Source organism: Mustela lutreola, chromosome 10 (genome assembly GCF_030435805.1).
Source record: "Mustela lutreola isolate mMusLut2 chromosome 10, mMusLut2.pri, whole genome shotgun sequence".
NCBI classification, from domain to species: domain Eukaryota; kingdom Metazoa; phylum Chordata; class Mammalia; order Carnivora; family Mustelidae; genus Mustela; species Mustela lutreola.
Window position 1 is genome coordinate 71,349,322 of NC_081299.1, and position 19,490 is coordinate 71,368,811.

At 47.8% G+C, this 19,490-nt stretch overlaps 1 protein-coding gene across 2 annotated transcripts in view; it reads right to left on the reverse strand.

The window, feature by feature from the left end:
• LPAR3 (lysophosphatidic acid receptor 3) overlaps positions 1–18,228 on the reverse strand; it is an 80,604-nt gene extending 62,376 nt beyond the window's left edge. The window contains exon 1 of one of the 2 annotated variants that reach the window (XM_059136959.1): positions 18,020–18,228. The gene's annotated coding sequence lies outside the window, so the exon portion shown is untranslated. Of the gene's footprint in view, positions 1–17,605; positions 17,998–18,019 lie in introns of those variants that run through there. The other variant, XM_059136960.1, reaches the window with a different exon arrangement.
• Between the last annotated feature and the right edge of the window lie 1,262 nt (positions 18,229–19,490).

Below are 19,490 nucleotides of genomic sequence, written 5' to 3' on the forward strand. Positions count from 1 at the left end.
AACAGAAAAGAGACATTAGGTGAAAACTAGGAAAGTCTGAATAAAATACGGACTTTAGCTAATAATACTGTCTCCATATCCATTTGCTAATGATAACAGATGTACCACACCGACGAAGATGTAAATAATAGGAGATACCGTGTGCAGGAACTAAGTGTAACGTGGAAACTCCAGACTATCTGCTCGATTTTTCTGTCAATATAAAACTGCTCTATAAATAAATTCTAAAATAGATCTAAAAGAGAGAGGAGGAGAGGTTATGAACTTCACGATACTCCAGTAATTTTAAGATAAACAGAGCTCGCGTGTTTCCTAAACCGTCCCTATCCTCGGTTAGGGTAAAATATACAGACGAAAGGCGATTTGTTTGGGGCTCGGTGTAAATGGAGATTGTTTCGGACAGAGTGCGGAAAGCCTATGTTGTCATCGGGTAAGGCTAATATGTTGACTTAGGGGTGCTGTTAAGTGCACAAATCTGATACCCTATCTCCGTACCCCTAGATCAGTTCTCTTAAGAACTCAACTTTGCTAACAGGACGCTACTCCATCTCTTAAGGAGGGAAGGTGAAGTCAGGCATACAGATGGAGACCCTCTGTCTCCACGACACAGCCAGTGCCTCCTGGGAAGTGGCCACAAAGGGGAAGGGCAGGCACCCTCGGGGTATGTCTGGGAAATGACAAACATCCGGGCCTCCAGTCCTTCTTGGCCTCGAGGTGGTGACCCACAGGGGAGCCCGGCAGCTGGAGCTCTGCACACTAAACGGGTCACCATGCCACTGCGGTGTGGAGGAGGCCTGTGGGGAGGGAGGACTTGTTTAATAAACAACCGTGGACAAACATATTGTTCCCCAGATGTCACCGATGACTGAAGTCCGTCTTAAACCTCATGACTAAACAGGAAAGCCTACCGGAAAACATCCAGAACCAAACCGAAGGAGACACAGGTTTTATACGATCAGCAGATTCCCTGATATAACGTATCTGAATATAATGTAAATATTTAATTGTGTTTGCTTAATCTATTATAAAATTTTAATCTCATCTAACTCAGGAGGCTAGAAAGACGACAGATATACTTTGTCCTTTGACCCTCTCAAAAGTAAAGATGCTAATCATAATGCTTGAAATTGATGTTTACACAGAATATGACTATGTATGTTCTGCTGCATAGCTAATAAACTTGAGACCATTATGCAATCACAGGCTTTACTCTCTGAAGGAGGAAAGTGCCAAAACTTAAAACGTGGACATTTATAGCTGAAGAAGATATTCTTCTTGTAGGAAGAACTCGGTCGCTGTGAAAATGTATTTTGAGAAACTTTGCAGAGTTCCTACTTATGGCAAGGACTTTGCGTGAAAAGAAAATTAGGTGTCTTTAGATGTAAAATCCACAACAGACAAAATTTTGGTCCCAACCCTTCGTCCTAACCTAACCGTAGCACTGTGTTCCCTCGCTCATTCCATTTCATGACCTTGTCCCCTGCCTCCAGTCCTAAAAAGAATACTGAAGAGCCTCTTGCTCAACACCATTTGTTCCCAACAATCCCACACTGTTAGCAGCGATGGGTCGACGGTGATCTGAAGTGACATCTCCATGCGTCTGGAGACCACAGCAGCCCAGGTCAGTGCGTGACTAAACCCTACAAGTGCAGAGAAAGGGAAATCGTATTTTCAAAGCATGTGGCCTCAATAGGAAACCACTGTTGTAAACAAGGCTTCTGAGATTCTGCAGGAGAGAAACGCTGCAGCTAAAAGAACAAGTCACAGGGCCTCCAGCAGGAGTCCTGGACCTTGGTCAGGAAGCAGGATTCATCAGGAAAGTGGGAGGCTCACAGCCCTCCCCAGCCTGCCCCCCTCTCCCACCCTGTGCCTGCCCCAACGTAAAAGGGCGCGTCTGAGCCAAGGTGGCCAGGTCATGGAAATGTAGATAAAGGCATCTGAGTGCTGGGTCTGACCTCAACCACTGGCCCCTTGGCCCTCCAATTCCCCTCTCCACCCTTCTCCCTGCGCTCCCTACCCTGCAGGACTGCGTCAGCGGGCCTTGTCCTCCTGCTCCTGCCACTGAGAGGGACAGCAAGAGATGGGGTGGCAGGAGGCCCAGGCTGGGACACTGATTTTCCTTGCTCCCTCCTTGCTGGGCTGCTCTGGATGGACCAGGTTAGCCCCTGTGAGCTGGCCTCCCCACGCAGGCGGCCTCGTCTCCCCAGCCCCCGGCTTTCAGGTTGAGGGGTGCTAACTGCTCCTTGCTATTATTCCCAGCTCTTGGTTGACACTGTGCCATCTCTTGTTGGCTTCTGTGAACTCTGCCCTTCCCTCACGGACCAAGTTACCGTCCCCCTCCTCCAGCTCCAGTTACCAGTTTGACCGTATCTTGTGTTTCTTGTGGAACACTGATAATACAGATGCCATTTCCAGTGCACTGTAATACCACAAAAAGTGGCATTTTCAAGGGTTTAATATGTTACGGGTTTTCTTAAATCTTTTAGTTATATTTACACTGTGACATTTCTTGGGTTTGAATATAACAACTCCCAGAGGAGGAAAGAGGAATAAATCATACTCCTGAAGGCAAGGACCAGTATCACCATTCCTTTGATGTCCTCAGTGTCCCATACCTGCACCGGAACCTACTAAATTTCTCTACATGTGGTGAGTGATTTACTCAGTAGGTGATTTACCCAAAGTAAGAGGGGTTCTATAAAATATAGGTGATGCCGCTGGATTCCACCAGATCCCAGCACACTGGAATCTACATCACTGATGTCCTTCCGCGCCATCCTGGATGGGCCCCAGCTCCGCCCGCGTTGCTGGTCTTAGATACCATGGAGATAAATGACTCAGACTTAAGTGTTAAGTTCCGCCTAAGGGTTAGCCAGGTTTGAAACCCAATGGTATGGTGAAGGAATAAGTAGTCTTTTCCTTATAATGCCTGTGAGGAGGGCAGGGCGTGGCGGGGGCAGGGGTAATGACAACCCGAGCTGAGCAAGCAGCGCGGCCTAACTCGAGGCAAAAGTGTGCAGACATCCCACAAGGGCTATGTGTAGGGGCACCACCGAGCCACCCTTCCCTGGCAGGGCTGATGGCATGGCCGGCTGGGGGCAATCCCGCATTGGTGCTGCTCTCTCAGATGCTCTGGGGATGCTACAAAGGCAGACGATCTTTAGACAGAGTCCCTGAAGAGGCCAGGAAGCTGGGGGGGCTCAAAGCATGGAGGGGTGGGGTGGGGTGGGGGATGTTTCAGGAATAAGCTCATCCTTATCCCAATAGTAGCTCCATCCTACGCTAGCATTCTTCACCCCTGGTCCTCCACCTGCTGCCTCCAGTACGAACCCAAACAGGCTCGGGGGAGATCAGAGGTCATCCATGACTCTGGAGCTTAGACAAGTCTCAGCTTCCTATCCGTATACCCTGACTTGCCCTAACTGACTCTTCACACATTAGATTCAGACTCTGCTCTAGACACCGTTGGGGAGAACGCCCCTGAGCGTGCATGGGAGGAGCATCTGTGACCCAGAGTCTGCCTTTCTGCCCAGACTGTGAGCTTCTCAAGGGCTGGGGCGGTTTCTTACTGACATGTGTGCACTTGATGACCAACAGAGGAGCATACGAGCGGATACCCAATAAATGTTCGGTGCCTGCGCTGGTTAGTTTCAGTTAGCCTGTGGGGAGTAAAGGCAGTGGAAACTCCGTCCCATCATGCTGAATGATAACAGGAGTAAAAAGAAAGCGCAGGCTATTCTTTCAAGAAACGTGGGTGAGAAAAGCTCGGTGCCTCTTCTATGGCTTTCAGCATGCTTGACTGCATGTTCGTCCTGACACTGGCTCCAAACCTGTTACATACACAGCTGGTATCCTGTCTCCCTGCCCCTGTCCTGTGAAACACAAAAAGATACTAGCTTGTAATCAGCACAAAATAAAAATGCGTTCCTCTTCTATTAATCCCCAAATGCTCTGTTTCCAGTCCTCTTTTCCGTTGGTTCACTGTGGAGCTGACAGACAGTTATTCCCTTCTTGAAACTCCCCACCTGAGCCTCGGGGACTCTATCCTTTCCTAGTGTCTTCCCGCTGTCCTCAGTGTCTCTGTCCCCTGTTCTCCCACCAGCCCTGCAGTGTACACACCCCCACACTGGTCCTCAGCCTCCTCTTCTCTTCCTTTTAAACTTCCCTCCTCCAGCACTACGATTGCTTACGTTATTACATTACATTACATATTACCTAATTACATTATTCCCTCTCTATGGATGACTTCTGATCGACTCTCTCAAGCCCCAACATCTCTCAAAACCCCCCAGGCTAAGCTCCCAGACTGCCAGATAAAGGAGAAGAAAGTCACCCTAAACATAGAACATATGTAGGTTGGAACTCGCAACGTCCCTCCTTTTGGCCCTTGGAGATAATGAGACCATAATAAAAAATGAAGTTGGAGGCTTCAGGATATCTGGGTGGCTCAGTCGGTTAAGCAACTGCCTTCGGCTCAAGTCATGATCCCAGGGTCCTAGGATCGAGCCCCGTATCGGGCTCTCTGCTCAGCAGGGAGCCTGCTTCTCCCTCTGTCTGTCATTTCCCCTGCATGTGCTCTCTCTCTTGGCTAAAGAAATAAATAAAATATTTTAAAAGAATAAAGTCATAGGTTTAAACACCAAGTTTTCAAGGTAGGGAGCTAGAATGATGGTGTCAAGCCTCACTCCTTGCTTGTAGTCCAGCATTTGGAAGTTAGCAGAGAGGTTTGGAATGGGGCAGCCTTTGTCCCACTCATGCTGGCCAGGACCTTGGGTGTTTGGCTTAGGCCCAGGGAGACTAGTAGAGGCCCTCTCCCTGATGCTCCACCGGGTCCTCACTGCTATAATGTTCTGGGCTCTCAATCTGCTCCTGCTCCAGTCCTCTGGATGTGCTCTTGGAGATTCTAACTCAGCTCCAAACCTGACTATATCCTTGCTGGGCTTCCCCCCGAGAATGGTTCTCAGCCTCTTCTCAAGTGAACTCCCCCTTATTAACCATACCATGCAGCAGGCCTCTGACCCTCAGACTGCAAAAAAGGGCTAACAGGACCTTTGACTCCATTTCTCAGAAGTCTTGTTCTGCCTGGTACGACACTGAACTCATTCTGCTAACTCATTGGCGCATAACTGTATATTGCCCTGCCACTTCTCTCAGGATTATTTTTTTGTATCTATATTTAGCTTTCTGTTCTATGGACAGACTACCAAATTGTTTTCCAATTGCAACAAACTCCATTCCCTAGCCTCCTTGAGGCTAAGTTTCTGCAGTGGAATGTGAACATAAACATTTGCTACTTCTAGGTTAACCCTAAAACACATCGTGTGTGCCCCTCCATGCTCTTCACTCTCCTGCAAGTTGGAGTAGGGCTGGCTTGACATTCTGCATTCAGCTTTTCGAGCAGGGCAAAGCCCTAGAGGAGCACAGTTCCGCGTAGTTCATGGGCAAGTTTCTATCAATGAGGAGATAAGCACCGAAATTGCAAATAAACACCTAGGAAAGTTTACAGCACTTTGACATTACTGCGAAAGACAAAGTGCATGATCAGAGGAGTATAAACCACAGCTACTGGTCTTTGCGGTACTGGAAATAAAGAAAACCAGTCTATAAACAATGAGAGTTTGAGAAGCACTGCCCTAGTGGATGGTGGAAAAACGAGATGAAAGGGACCCTTCAAACCCGAACCACTCACCTCGGGACTGTGAGCAAGACAGAGAAGTAAACTTCTGCCTTGGTCAAGCCACTGTGCTTTGGGAACTCTGCCCAAGAAGCCTGCAGCTGAAGGTGAAGGTACTGGCAGGAAACAGAATGGGAACATGCACTGGCTGCTCTTTCCTTGCAGCTCTCAGCAAAGCCTTACAAGAAAGAGATGAGCTCAGGGAAGAACTGTTGTAAGTCTGTAAGCAAAGAGGCAAAGGAACAGACAGTATCTGGAGATGAGATGAGAGATGTTAACTGCTGGGACCCCAAAGAACAGAAGATAGTATCACCACTCACAGCCTTTCTTGAAGGCCTCTCAAGAAGATGTTGCAGAGAAGCCAAGGACCACAGGCTTCGAGTAAAGATCCACAGAAAGGTGCACTTTCCTGCCTAAGTCCATGTTTTGGAGGACTTCAAGGTGGGGATCAAAGGAGAGGGACGACAGAGGTGGGCCAAGCATAAAAGCTGGGAAGTCAGACAAGCTTAAGAACTTGGTCCAGCGGGGCGCCTGGGTGGCTCAGTGGGTTAAATAAAGCCTCTGCCTTCGGTTCAGGTCATGATCCCAGGGTCCTGGGATCGAGCCCCGCATCGGGTTCTTTGTTCAGCAGGGAGCCTTCTTCCTCCTCTCTCTCTCTGCCTGCCTCTCTGCCTACTTGTGATCTCTGTCTGTCAAATAATAAATTTAAAAAAAAAAAAAAAAAAGAACTTGGTCCAGAATGAAATGTGAATGGGGTGACTGTTGAGTGGGACTGACTAGAACCAAACAGACGGGAAAGACTGGGAACTTCTTAAGGTTATTATGTTGCTAAGGAAGCCACAGCTGGGCCTGGAAAGGCCCCTGCTCACTCTCCCCCAAGGTGCACACCTTCTCCCACACTCATTTCAGATATGGCTGCAGAGGGGAACGGACAGGAAGAGCTTCACAGGAAACAAAGTCAAGGTCAGGGTCCTCGGGAGGCCTCTCCCGGAGAGCAGAAGCAGGGACCAGCCACAGAATGCCTCCGCTGCTGGGGCCGAGAGGTTCTCATTCCTGCCCAGCAGGCTTTATTATTTCTAGGCGCCTGTGACTGCTACCAGTCTCCTGTTCCTCTGAATGGGAGTTTGTTTTATTTTATTTTTTTATATTGGTGTGTTTTATTTTATTATTTTTTAAATAAATATATGATGTATTATTTGTTTCAGAGGGAGAGTTTTATTTTTATGTGGTTCTCTCATTTCTCCTCTTCTATGAGATAGCAGATGCCAACTAGTCAGAATAAAGAAAGAAACGAATATTTCAGCACTGGCAGAGAAAACAGAGGTTAGAGAGGAAAAGGCTAGCCCTGTGGAATCTGGTAAACTAAACCCTCTCAAGGCAAGCACAGCAGGCCATGACACCCAGGCGGGCAAGGGAACCCGGGGCAAGGAGCAGAAGTTTTGGCATCAGCTGGCCCTGGGTCAGAGGGAGGCTCGTCACACTCAGCAAGAGCTTTGACCTGGCACACCTGCAGATCCAGCCAGAGCCTTTCCCTTTCTCCATAAAAATGGCACCCTAACTACAATGACTGGGATTGTTGAAGGACTGAATTAAAACAGTATTTATAGAGTGATTAGCAAGATGTCTAGCACATAGGAAGTATTAAATGGCAAATAGTACTTTCTAAGAAAGTTAGGTAGCTCAACACTTCTTTTAAAAAGTCAGTGGAGGATGGAGTTGGTTGGGCAACTGTCTTTGGCTCAGGTCATGATCCTGGAGTCCTGTGATCAAGTCCCACATCAGGATCCCTGCTCTGTGGGGAATCTGCTTCTCCCTCTGACCTCTTCCCTCTCATGCTCACGCTCTCTCTCGCTCTCTCTCTCTCTAACAAATAAATAAATAAAATCTTAAAAAAAAATAAATTCAGTGGAATATACAACTGGCATTCTGGAAGTTCAACCGTTCATGCTCTGACACCATCATCTAATAAGGAGTAATGACAAATTCATCCTACGGACGACTAAAATACTAAAATAACTTCGGTTGGAAGGAGTTCCTCCCTGCCTGAGAGTGGGCCCAGGGCCACAGTGACTAAGCTGAAGGCACTACCACTTCCTTCTGCTGCTGCTTGACACCAAGCAGAGAGGCAGGGATGGAGAAGGGGGCGGAGGAGGGAGAGCAGCGACAGCACGGTGGGGTAGAGGAACACAGACCTCAGGGTCTGGCTTCAGACACCAACGGATAATCAGGTGAGCAGAGCAGTTAAAGTACACGGCTCTCTGGGACGCCTGGGTGGTTCAGTCGGTTAAGCCAGGTTATGATCCCAGGGTCCTGGGATCAAGTCCCACATTGGGCTCCTTGCTGGGTGGGGAGCCTGCTTCGCTCTCTCTGCCTCTGCCTGCCTCTCTGGCTGCTGTGGGTGCTCTCTACCCCCACCCCCGACGAATAAATAAATAAATAAAATCCTAAAAAAAAAAAAAAAAAAAAAAGCATGGCTCCCACACAAACACCAGACTCCGCAGTCAGAAACTAAGAGTTTTTCCTCTAGGATCAGGAACAAGGCAAGGATGCCCACTCTGGCCACTTCTGTTCATCATAGTACTGCAAGTTCTAGCCAGGATAATTAGGCAAGACAAAGAGTGAAAGGGGATCCACGTGGGAAAAGGAGAAGTAGAATTGTGTGTTCACAGGTGACATAATCTTATATAGAGAAAACCCTAAAGGCTGCACAAAAATCTAATAAGTGAATTCAGTAAAGTTGCAGGATATAAAATAAACATATAAAAATCAGTTGTACTTCTATACACTAACAATGAACCATTCAAAAGGGAAGTTAAGAAACAATCTATGCACAATAACATCAGAAAGAGTAAAATACTGAGAAATAAACTTAACCAAAGAGGCAAAAGACTTAGACAATGAAAACTACAAGACATCAATGAAAGAAATTAAAGGAGACACAAATAAATAGAAAGACATGCTATGTTAGTGGCTAGTAAGACTCAATTCTGTCAAAATGTCCATACTAGTCAAAGTGACTTAAAGATTTAGAACTAGCCCTATCAAGATCTCAATGGCTCTTTAAAAAGAAATCCTAAAATGCATATAGAATGCAAAGGATCCCCAAAAGCTGAAACAATCTTGAGAAAGAAGAACAAATTTGGAGGCTACATATTTCCTGATTTTAAAACATATTACAAAGGTACAGTAACTAAAACAGTACAGTACTGGCAAAAAGACATACATAGAAACCAAAAAACAGAATGGAGAGCCCAGAAACAAATCCATGCATACATGGTCCACTGGTCTTCAACAAGGGTGCCCAGAAGACACAGTGGGGTAAAGACAGTGTCTTCCACAAATACTCTTTGGGAAACTTGGCATCCCCATGCAAAGGAGCACAGCCTCTGGAGTGACACGACCTAGGTCAGAAGCCTTGCTTACCAGCAAGTTAGTTAATCTCTTTGTGTCTTAATTTCCTCATCTTTAAGACAGGGATAATAAGAGTATCTTCTTCCTAAGACTGTTGGCAGATTTAAATCTGACATTCCTTTACAGTCATTATCAATAGGGTCTTGGGAAAGCTACTTACCCTCTTTGAGCATTAATTTTCTCTGCTGTAAAAGGGAGACAAGTTCTAAATTGTTAGGTTATTGCGTAATTAGGACAAAATGAATGAAGTAACCAATGTAAAGACCTCAGCCCACTTCCAAGTCCAGAGGAGTCAGAAGAGTCCAATAAATTGCCTTGTTCCCAATAGGACAGGAAGTGGGGGTCTCAACAGAGACTTCTAGGAAGGGGAGACCAGAAGAGGATACCCCTCCCTCAGAATGGGTGGGTCACCAACATAACAAGCCCAAAGTCAAGGCTATCTCTCCTCTACCACCCTGTCTAAAGTCACGAACTAGTGTTTTTCACTACCACTGAAAACACTTAGATGAATATGTGTAAGAGGAGGTTAGCCAGCTGGGTTGAAACATTCTAATTATACTACCATGCTTGCTCTAGGCCACTCTGTCTGGATCTTAGAATAATCCATCAAAACACATTCATTGACATACCACTGAACAGTGGTCAAAGTAAGTTCCCACCTCTTTTCCCGTTTGATCCCTCCATGAGAGGACAGTGTAGTTACAGAGAAGAAAACTAAAACTGGGACAGCCTGATTCACTCTCACTAGCCCTCATCTTTCTGGCCCCCAGACTCTTAGGCCACACTGACCCCTGGAACCCTTTTTCCCATATTTAATTCTATGCCCCCATGAGAAATGAAATAATGGAGATCTATTCTTACAATGACATTAATGCTTTTTGCAAGCATTTACGGATTCCACAAGAAATATAATATGATTATAGTAAATGTCAATAAAATTTGTAAGTGTATCCCCACTTAGAAGTTTTGGCAAAAGTTTATGGGGAAAAGTCCATATAATCCAATGAAAACAACAGAATAAAACTCTAAATACATAACAAAAAATAGCAATGATGATTCAGTTTGCCTCCTTCAGAGAAAATTCAGAAGAACAAGCAACTGGGCTGACCTCTACCACCCTGAACAATCTAACTGAAGAAAGGCCTTCTCTTAAAGCATTTTGCTTTCCCCATCAACAGCACAGCCTATCAGTTGAACTAGACCACAGAATTCAATTACCTGACTTATAACAAATTAGATTGGAAATTAACTAAGAAAGACGAGTAATGACCTAGCCTTGCTGACATTCCTTTTCTTTTCCCTTTGTTGAGTATTCATGGAATTTGCGTATGTGACAAGTTCCAACTACGGGATGGGTGAGTTCCACTGGTCCTGTTCTGGGGAACACTACTCCACCATGGATCCCTCTCATCCCTGTCCAGCTAACATTTCCTCAGTGTTCATTCTATGCAGGAGAGAGAGACAAGAGATGTGCAAACATTTCAAAGATGGAAAATGCCCCCGGGAAGCTCATCATCTAGAGCAGCAGGCGCTCAACCAGGGCTCATCCTCCACACACCCTTGCCCCAGGACATCTCAAAGTACCTGGAGACACATGTGTTAGACCCAGCCCGGGTGCTATGGGCATCCGGTGGGTGGAGGCCAGGGGGGCTGCTACACGTGCTACCAGGCACAGGACGGGCCCCACCACCAAGAATTATGGAGCCCAAGATGTCGGCGGTGCCAAGCTTGAGAGAGCCGAATCTAAAGGATCAGGGTGACAACTCAGAGTGTCACAGTGCAGCAGGGTGACTATGGTGTGAGCTAGCAGAGAGACAAAAGTGAGGTGCTAGCAGAGAGGTGGCTAAACAGGTGACAGAAATAGTGCTGGCAAGGGTCTAGGGAAATGGCATCTGCAGACCGCATGGGTGAAAACGTGGAGGGATACAGCTTGTGGGGGGAGCCACGGGTCAACACGCATTAAGAGCTTTAAAAACGTATATATACTATTTCTATCTTTGCTTTCTTTCCATTCCCATCTTCCCCTCTTCCTCTGCCTTCCCTTCTCTTCCTTCCCCAGGGTCAGCTCGCGGATGAGAAGGAGGTGTGATGGGAGGCAGAGTGGGAGAGGCATGAAAGCCTGGGCTGTGGCTGGAGAGCCAAGGAGAGCGCAGGGCCTCTCACAAAGGCGCAGAGAGGCCCGAGGCCCTGGGGCAGGTCGGGGCAGGGCGGGGATGGGGGGGGGGGGCAGGCCGGGCAGCTGAGAAGAAGAGGCAGCTTGACCGAACCAGGTACAGGGGAGGCCAGATGGCCTCTGGTTTCGAGACAGGCTAGCGTGAATAGAACAGGGGAAAAAAGGTAAAATAAAAGTAAAAAGATTAAGAATAATGGGCTACAAGCTTCCTACTGCCAGAGAAGGTATGTACGAAGATATAAAGGGGTGAGAATAGAAAGATTTCTGGGCATTGGGCTGGAGTTGGAGGCATTTGTTATGAATTCATGATTTCATAATACATAGCCTTCTGTGGAAAGATTTATAAACGTTCACGTGCATATACATATATACGTGTATTTCCTACCTCTGTCCCCTGAAAGGTCTAAAGCAATGACACTCCAGAAACAATGGGCACATCAACCTTCCATATCTTTATAATATCATTCTTTACTAGAAGGGACACTGACTAGGTCAGGGAATGTAGAACAGAAGCCTGGAATATCTTGTGGTGCCAGAAAATTTTTAAATGCTCAGTGAGAAGCACCTGGGTGGTTCAGTGGTTAAGTGTCTGCCTTCAGCTCAAGTCATGATCTCAGGGGCCTAGGGTTGAGCCCCAGCATGGCATTGGGCTCCCTGCTCAGTGGTGAGCCTGCTTCTCCCTCTGCCTGCCCCTCCCCCTTCTTGTGCGCTCTCTCTCTCTCTCTCTCTCGTTTTCCCTCTCTCTCAAATAAGTAATTAAAATAGAACAAAAAAAAGACATTTTAAATGTTCGACGAATAATGGAAATATCAAAAGGACACAGGAGCCAGCTTAGAGGGACTTCCGCTGGCCAAATGAGGACAAACTGAGCATCAGAATAAATAATAACGGTAACAGATGTCAACATTTCGAATACAGAAGGAATCCATGAATACATGCGAAAGAAATGAATAAATACACGAGGGAGAAAGTTCTTCCTCAGAGTATAATGCTAATGAGTGAACACTGACTATGAAGTGATGGAAATAAAGAAGCATCAGGTAGCAACCTTCAGAGAGGTGGGTAATTCAGGCAGAAGTCCTCCAAGGAATGGTAAAGGTGGCAGGCGGAGGTTTAAGGAGGAACAGGCTATTCATATAACCTCAGAGTACTTCCCCACAAACACCAGGAAATTTCAAAGGGGAAAATGGCGGATTTAAGGGGATTTAAGGGGAGGGAATCTGGACGACACCAACATACCCAGGTGCTCAAGGCACCTGTGGTAGGACAGTCTGACACGGAGCCCCTTCTAATGTGCTGTGTCCAGAAGAGCAGGAGACCACCAAAGACAAAGCACCTGAGTCTGGCTCTGAAGAAACACCTGCCAGACCCAGATGGGGAATCCACCTATAGAGTGTGAGACCCAGGAACAGCTGCAAGGACCCTAGGAACAGAGTAAGTCAGAGGAACTAACTCGGATCCTAGAAAAAGCAAGAAAAGAGACACTGGGGCATTGGGGGAATGACTGATGAATTAGGAAGGGGTTCTGTAGACTGGATGGTAGAGAGTTGCCATGGTCAACTTCATGATTTGGTGGCACAATGACCAATTTTGTGTGTCAACATAACCGGGTTAAGGGGTGCACAGGTAGCTGGTAAAATATTCTCTGGGTGTGTCCCTGAGGGTGTTCCAGAAGCAATTAGCACTTGAACTGGTGAACTAACTAAAGAAGATCGCCCTCACCCATGTGAGTGGGTGCATCTTCTACTGAGAACCTGAGTAGAGCAAAAAAGAGGAAGAAGGTCGAATTTGCCCTGTCGCTTGAACTGGGAGACACACGTCCTGTCCTTGGACATCAGTGCTTCCGGTTCTCAGACCTTCAGACAGACTGAATGACATGACCCGCTTTCCTGGTTCTCCAGCTTACAGACGGCACATTAAGGGGCTTCCCAGCCTCCATGACCCTATGAGCCAACTCCTTTAATAAGCATCTTCACACATCTCTCTCTATATATAGCCTATCGGTTCTGTTTCTTTGGAAAACCCTGACGAATGCAAATGCAAATGCAATGGGGATATAGAAAAAGGTCATACGTATTTCCAGTTTAGTCTAGGGAAAAGGCCCCCATTCAAAGGACTAACCTATTAAAAAATCAACCAGGGGGGGCGCCTGGGTGGCTCAGTGGGTTAAGCCACTGCCTTTGGCTCAGGTCATGATCTCAGGGTCCTGGGATCGAGTCCCGTGTCCGGCTCTCTGCTCAGCAGGGAGCCTGCTTCCTCCTCTCTCTCTCTCTGCCTGCCTCTCTGCCTACTTGTGATCTCTGTCAAATAAATAAAAATCTTTAAAAAAAAAAAAAAATCAACCAGGGCAGGAGGCAAATGAGTCAGTGAGTTCTCTATCTGAACTCTTGTTTTGGTCTTCAACAACTAGTTACCCCCAAGAGCTTAACTTTGGATTTCTTTAGCTCTCTTTGGGGAAAAAAATGCCTCTGACCGACTCCACTGCCCACCTTTGACTTATAAGGTCTGACTCTATCTGGGGGCGGCTCCAGAATTTCTTTTTTTGTCCTTTAAAGATTTTTATGTATTTATTTGAGATAGCACAAGCGGGGAGGAGGGGCAGAGTAAGAGGAAGTAGCAGACTCCGTACTGAGCAGGGAGCCTGATGCAGGACTCGATCCCAGGATCATGACTTGAGCCAAAGACAGATGTTTAACTGACTGAGCTACCCAGGCACCCCTTTCTGTAGAGGAAGGGTTTTGGGGCCACCTATCTGTGAGGGGAGACCAGGGCAGCCTTAAAGCTTTATTTACAAAGCAAGCCCACTGCTTTCGTTCAGACAGCATATTTGTTCAGAGGGCCTTTGGATAAATTGGTGGTGTTTATGGAGGGGCTTAACTGCCCTCCAACCCAGCCCTGCCACCTGCCAAGCCATCCCTGAAAAGACCACAGAATCTGCATGGGGCGAAGGTAAGGCCAGAGCTAGCAGCACCTCCAGCCTCATGTCCCAGAGAACAATATAGCCACCAGGCTAACAGATGAGTAAGTAGGGGGCTGACTAACATCTTTAGGAAGGGCTGAAGCAGGCTGTACAGGGCAGGTTGTTTTCAGAGTGACACCCAGTCTGGCCCAGCCTAAGATGTATGAATGATTCACATCTGAGGAGGGGAGGCAAGGTCTGTGGGAGCTGGTGATGTCAGGGGTCAAGGCAAAGGAGGAGTTCATGGCAAGAGGCAGACAGGACTGGAGGACAGGTGTCAGGTACCACACAGGAAGGGTCAGCAGATAAAGACGGATGAGGGATAAGGAGAAGGACATCAGCCTGGGGAACAAAGAGAGATAGGTGCCACCCGGGAAACCAAAACCTTCCTCTCACTGGGTACTACTCTCCTGGCTCACCAGGAGAGCAACACATCTTTCAGACTCAAATTAAGTAATTAGCTTAATTGTTTACAGCAGGGAAATGCACCGTTTTGGTTTAGTGCTTTGCAGGGTGGATCTTAAAGACCCAAGTTAGCAAGAAGGCACAGGCCAGGGAGGGTGGCATCAGGCAGTCCTGTCCAATGTCCAGCAACTGCACAACCACGCTCTTCTGACTCACTGGCTGGTGAGCCAGCTCTGTGTTTTTGTCCACTAAGCACTGAGATGAGCAAACAGTACAGGTGATTCTAAAGGGAATTATAGTCTCTTCAGAACTCTGCCCTGTGCCTCCGATCACACACGGTTAGGCCATCTCAATCCTGAAACTTCTGTTCCTTGTGCATTCCCCATAGGGCAGTTTTGCAACCTCTGGCAGGATTTCCTCCCTGAAGTCTGCTTCAACATGAGAGGGCAGGAGAGAGAGGTGTGGAGGGACAGCAGTTGAGCCCACCCAACACCCACACGGACATCCGACCACCCCCACGCAGCCTGCCTGGGGTGTCCCACAATGTTTATGTAGTCCTCTCTGGGTGCAAAGCTCTTTCACATAGATGATTTCATGGAACCCACCACACACGCATGTAGGCAGAAAAGGAATTACTATCCCTGCTGTATAAATGGGAAAACGGATTCAAGGACAACACGTGGTTTATTCAAGGTCACAAGAATTCACAAAGGCAGGGCTGGGGCTAGAACCCAGACTGCTGTGCTCCAAGGGCCTCTCTAATTCAGCATTCTAAAAGCACAAAGTCTCGGGGCTTCTGCGGACAGGGCCACACCCCTCTCACCTCCACCTTCCTCATCCACGGTGGGACTAAGTCCCGGGGGGACTCCTCCACGGCCATGCAGAATCCAGGGTGAGCAACAAAGGAGCAGCAAGGCCAAAGAGGAGGTGGCTCAGTCCTTGCAGGAGGAACGATGGAGGGAAGAGCAAAAGGGCCAGGAAACTGAGGAGAGCAAGCAAGCCAAGTACGGCAACACCTCTAAGTCGCCTCACCTACGCCGTGGGGATCTACATTTGCACTCTTGCCAGAACAACGTACATTTGCACCCATGTTTACAGAAATACCAATATTTTAAAGTTTATCTTGGAGGAAAAGATGGCAACCAGCATTTAAGGAGTACTTCCTGTATGTATATCAGAGACTCTGCTAAGTGCTTTCTTTTCTAATCTTGGGAGGTGGATATAAGCTTCATTTTTACAGACAAGGAAATTAAGGCTTAGAGAAATGAAGCAAGGTCACAAAGCCTGGCCTGGAACAAAGGCTGGCCTGACTGTGAAGCCCTGCTCTTTTCCTTATACTGCATTAATAATGCCCTGGGCCTGGGCTCTGCCATTTAGAAGCTTGCAATCAGGCTTAACCACTCTGTTGGGTCTAATCACAGACAAGAAAGCATTCTGAACTAATGTATCCTCCAAGGGGGATGGCTAATAGGTAATTTGAGTTATAGTAATTCCCATTTGAGTTACAAGGATTCCCCTTGCCCCAGCCCAAAGAAATAAGACGCTGGCCTTAAATTATGGTGCATTTCTGCCCCGCATCAAAAAGACGGAGAACTTGAGGGAGAAGCAGCCCACCGTGGGTCTGTATATATGACTTGGAGAGGGTGTGTCTTGGTTGCTGCCTGGCTACAATGCTGTGTGTGCATCTGTCCCCCTAAGTGTGTGTGTTTTGGAAAGATGAGAGAAAGCATGAGCATGTGTAGACTCTCAAATAGGTTCTGAGGAACGTACCCCAAAAAAGCAATCACATGTCTTAACTGTTTTCATTTCAGTCTTCATTGATAGGAAACATACGCAGATCTGTTCTATCAAACCTCCTATAAAACCACCAGATACCTAAAATAGATCTGATTTAATATAAAGAGGCTGGTATCAGTTTACACATTTGTCAGATTTAGGGAAGACGACATGTCATTTATAGTTAAATCAAAGCCAGAAATTTGGAATGCTAATGATAAAAAAAATATGAAGAATGTGCCCAAATGATCTGCTTTCCTAGTCACATGGTAGTGACAATCAGGATCAGTTCTGTTCAGATGGTTAAATGTCCAGATTGGACATGTCTAGTACATGATCTAGGTCCATACAGTCTCAAGGCACAGGAGACAACTCTAGAAGCTTATCTCAAGTACATCAACCCTGCTGGCAGGATTTGTTTGCCGCTTTTTTTAGAATGGTCTAGTTTGTTTAGACAAGCATGAGGTTAACAGAACCAAGGTTGTGTGTTTCTAACTATGACTTCCAATTGGGGGGAAAAAAAAAGGAAAATTCTATTTACTGGGCTCAGACCACACAAATGTCTTAGGGGAAGCAGGGTTAGCAACTAGGGATTCTTCACTAGGAACTTCAACCACTCTCCTTAGCAACAGAAAAGTCCATGCACTGATGAAATGTCAGACAGTGTATGGGCGTATAACCTATTGGTAAAGAAGGGATTATCTGTCTGTAACTGCCATTAGTTTATTCTCCGACTTAAACCTTGAAAAGCTAAGAGGACCTGAACTTCTAAAGTAACATTCCAAGACCAGGTAATACTCTGGGCAGCAAAGGCGTGAGAAGGGAGAAATGCGTTGCAAAGACAGTAACAAATTACAGAGACACATTTCGTGGAAATTACTCGGTTAAAAATCGCTTTTGAGGGCCGTTGTAATGATTACCTTAATAAGACTAAATTGTTTCCAATATTCACCGTCACTACTCAAATTACAAGTTGAGAAACTTCTAAGCAATTTTGGGTCGTCGCAACTTGCTGCGGGAATGCAATAAAGTAACAATGCTACAGAACAAAGCACTTTTGTCTGTCGCTGGTGAGGGGGATCGCGGGCACCTTCGCTCACTCACAAAGCACCACCCCCCACAGTGTTACCAGTTGGTTAATAATCTCTATTTCCGGAATCTTTATGCCTTGCACACATCCAGCTTTTCTCCGGACACACCATCGTACCGGGCGTAAATGGAGGCTGAAAAATGTGACATCCCTGGGCTCCGCGGGAGAATCTCAGTTAACCGTCGACGGGTGTTAAAGCCGAGCTCGGAAAAGAAGCACCTGGGCGAAAGCGGAGGGAGCCTGCGCCGCGCTCCCGGCGCCCGGCCCACCACACAGCACGCGCGGGGCAGCGCCGATCTGGCATCCCGGTGGCTTCTCGCGCCAAGGAAAACAGTGGGGGGAGGGCAACATGCGCCCCCCAGAGAGTCTCGTCCCAGGTGCTCCGAGTGGGTTTGGCGTCCGCCGGGCCGCCAGGCAACCCTGGAGAGCCGCGGCTCCCGCCCGGCGGAGGTGCGCCCCAGCCTCTCCCCAAGCGCGCCCCGGCCCGCCCGGGCTCCGGGAACCCTCCCAGCGCCCGGTGCCCGCACTCACCGCTCACGCTCGCCCGCCACCGAGCCCGGGAGCGGGGGCCCCTGCGGCTGCCGCATGCCCTCGGGGCCGAGCGCGATGAGGCGACCGGAGGCCGGGCTCTGGCCGGGCGCACGGGGCAGTGGAGGACAAGGCGGGCGGGCGGCGGCGCGCCTCCTATCCAGCGGCTTGTGACACGCCCGGAGCCCAAGGAAAGTTTGGCGGAGCGAGGGGTGGTGCCGAGGGGGCGCGTCCCCGCCCTGCCCCGCCCTGCCCCAGACGTCCGAGCGTTCCCACGGGAGAGCGCCCCCCACCGGCGAGGCACGGATCTGTGCGCCCGGGCGCTCCTGTGGGTGCTGACCTGCCTGGAACTGGTCCCCACGAGGGTGGCAGGCCCGAAGCAGGACATGGCACCCACTAAAGGACCGTGAGCAGCCACGGGGCTCACAGAGCCATACCTTGGAGCGCGGTATTAAAGCGCTGTCCCTCTCTGCTCACTCTTCCTGGGAGAGATGTGAAGGGACTGCGGCTAAGTGTGGCCCAACCCCCCAGGGGAGGCAGGCTCACTGCCAGGCTGAATGCTTGCTCTAAAACTTGAACCCTAAAGCTATCCCAGGGTGCAGGCAGCCCCCAGAGGGCAAGCATATTCACGTGCTTCTGACCTGGAGCCTTTCCTGGGCATCTTTTTGTTGAAACAAGATATTAAAAAACAAAAACAAAACCAAAAAAATTTACAATTTACCTCCTGGGGTAAATAGTTCCGGATACTTTGTTTTTCAGAGCTGAAATAGACTGCGTTGACCCACCTTTGGTAAAGAAAGATGCAAAGGGAAACAATGTCTGTTCTCAAGACTTTGTTCTCTCTGAACTTTGCAAAGCAAAATGAAGTCGCAGACATGCTAAAGGCTGGGACTTCCTGATAACTTCACAGAGAAAAATACTGTGAAGTGAGATCCTTCTTACTCACACTTCAAAACCTCAGGAAAGGCCAAGAGCCTGTGCCCAGAGGTCTGGCTGTAGCCCTTGGCCATTCGTTCATTCCTTGTCCATTCAATGTTGATAATAGGACCTCCTGTCAACTAGGAACCATATGCCAGGACATGGACTGTATGGTAAATTGCCCCTTACCATCCAAGAAATGGAACTTTCTCTGAAGATAATATTTTAATGTTTTATTTCTTACGTGATGGACCTCATCCCAGAGAGCATGACATCCTGCTACACCTCCAGCTTTCACAGGGATATGGATAAATCTTGAGTGACATGTGGCAATTTTCATTGCTTCACCTGGGTGTTCAGAAAATTCCTGTAGTGTCCTACAGATGAATGGTATAGGAGGGCTACAACTTGCAGAGCTAGTGCTAAAGAAAGATCCTGTTTACTGGGACAAGGAAAAACGTGGCAGATGATATATGAGAACAAGGTGAGGGGAGTGAACAGCTCAACTCCAACAGCTACAGTGCTGAAAGGGCAACCGGGCGAACACAAAAATTCG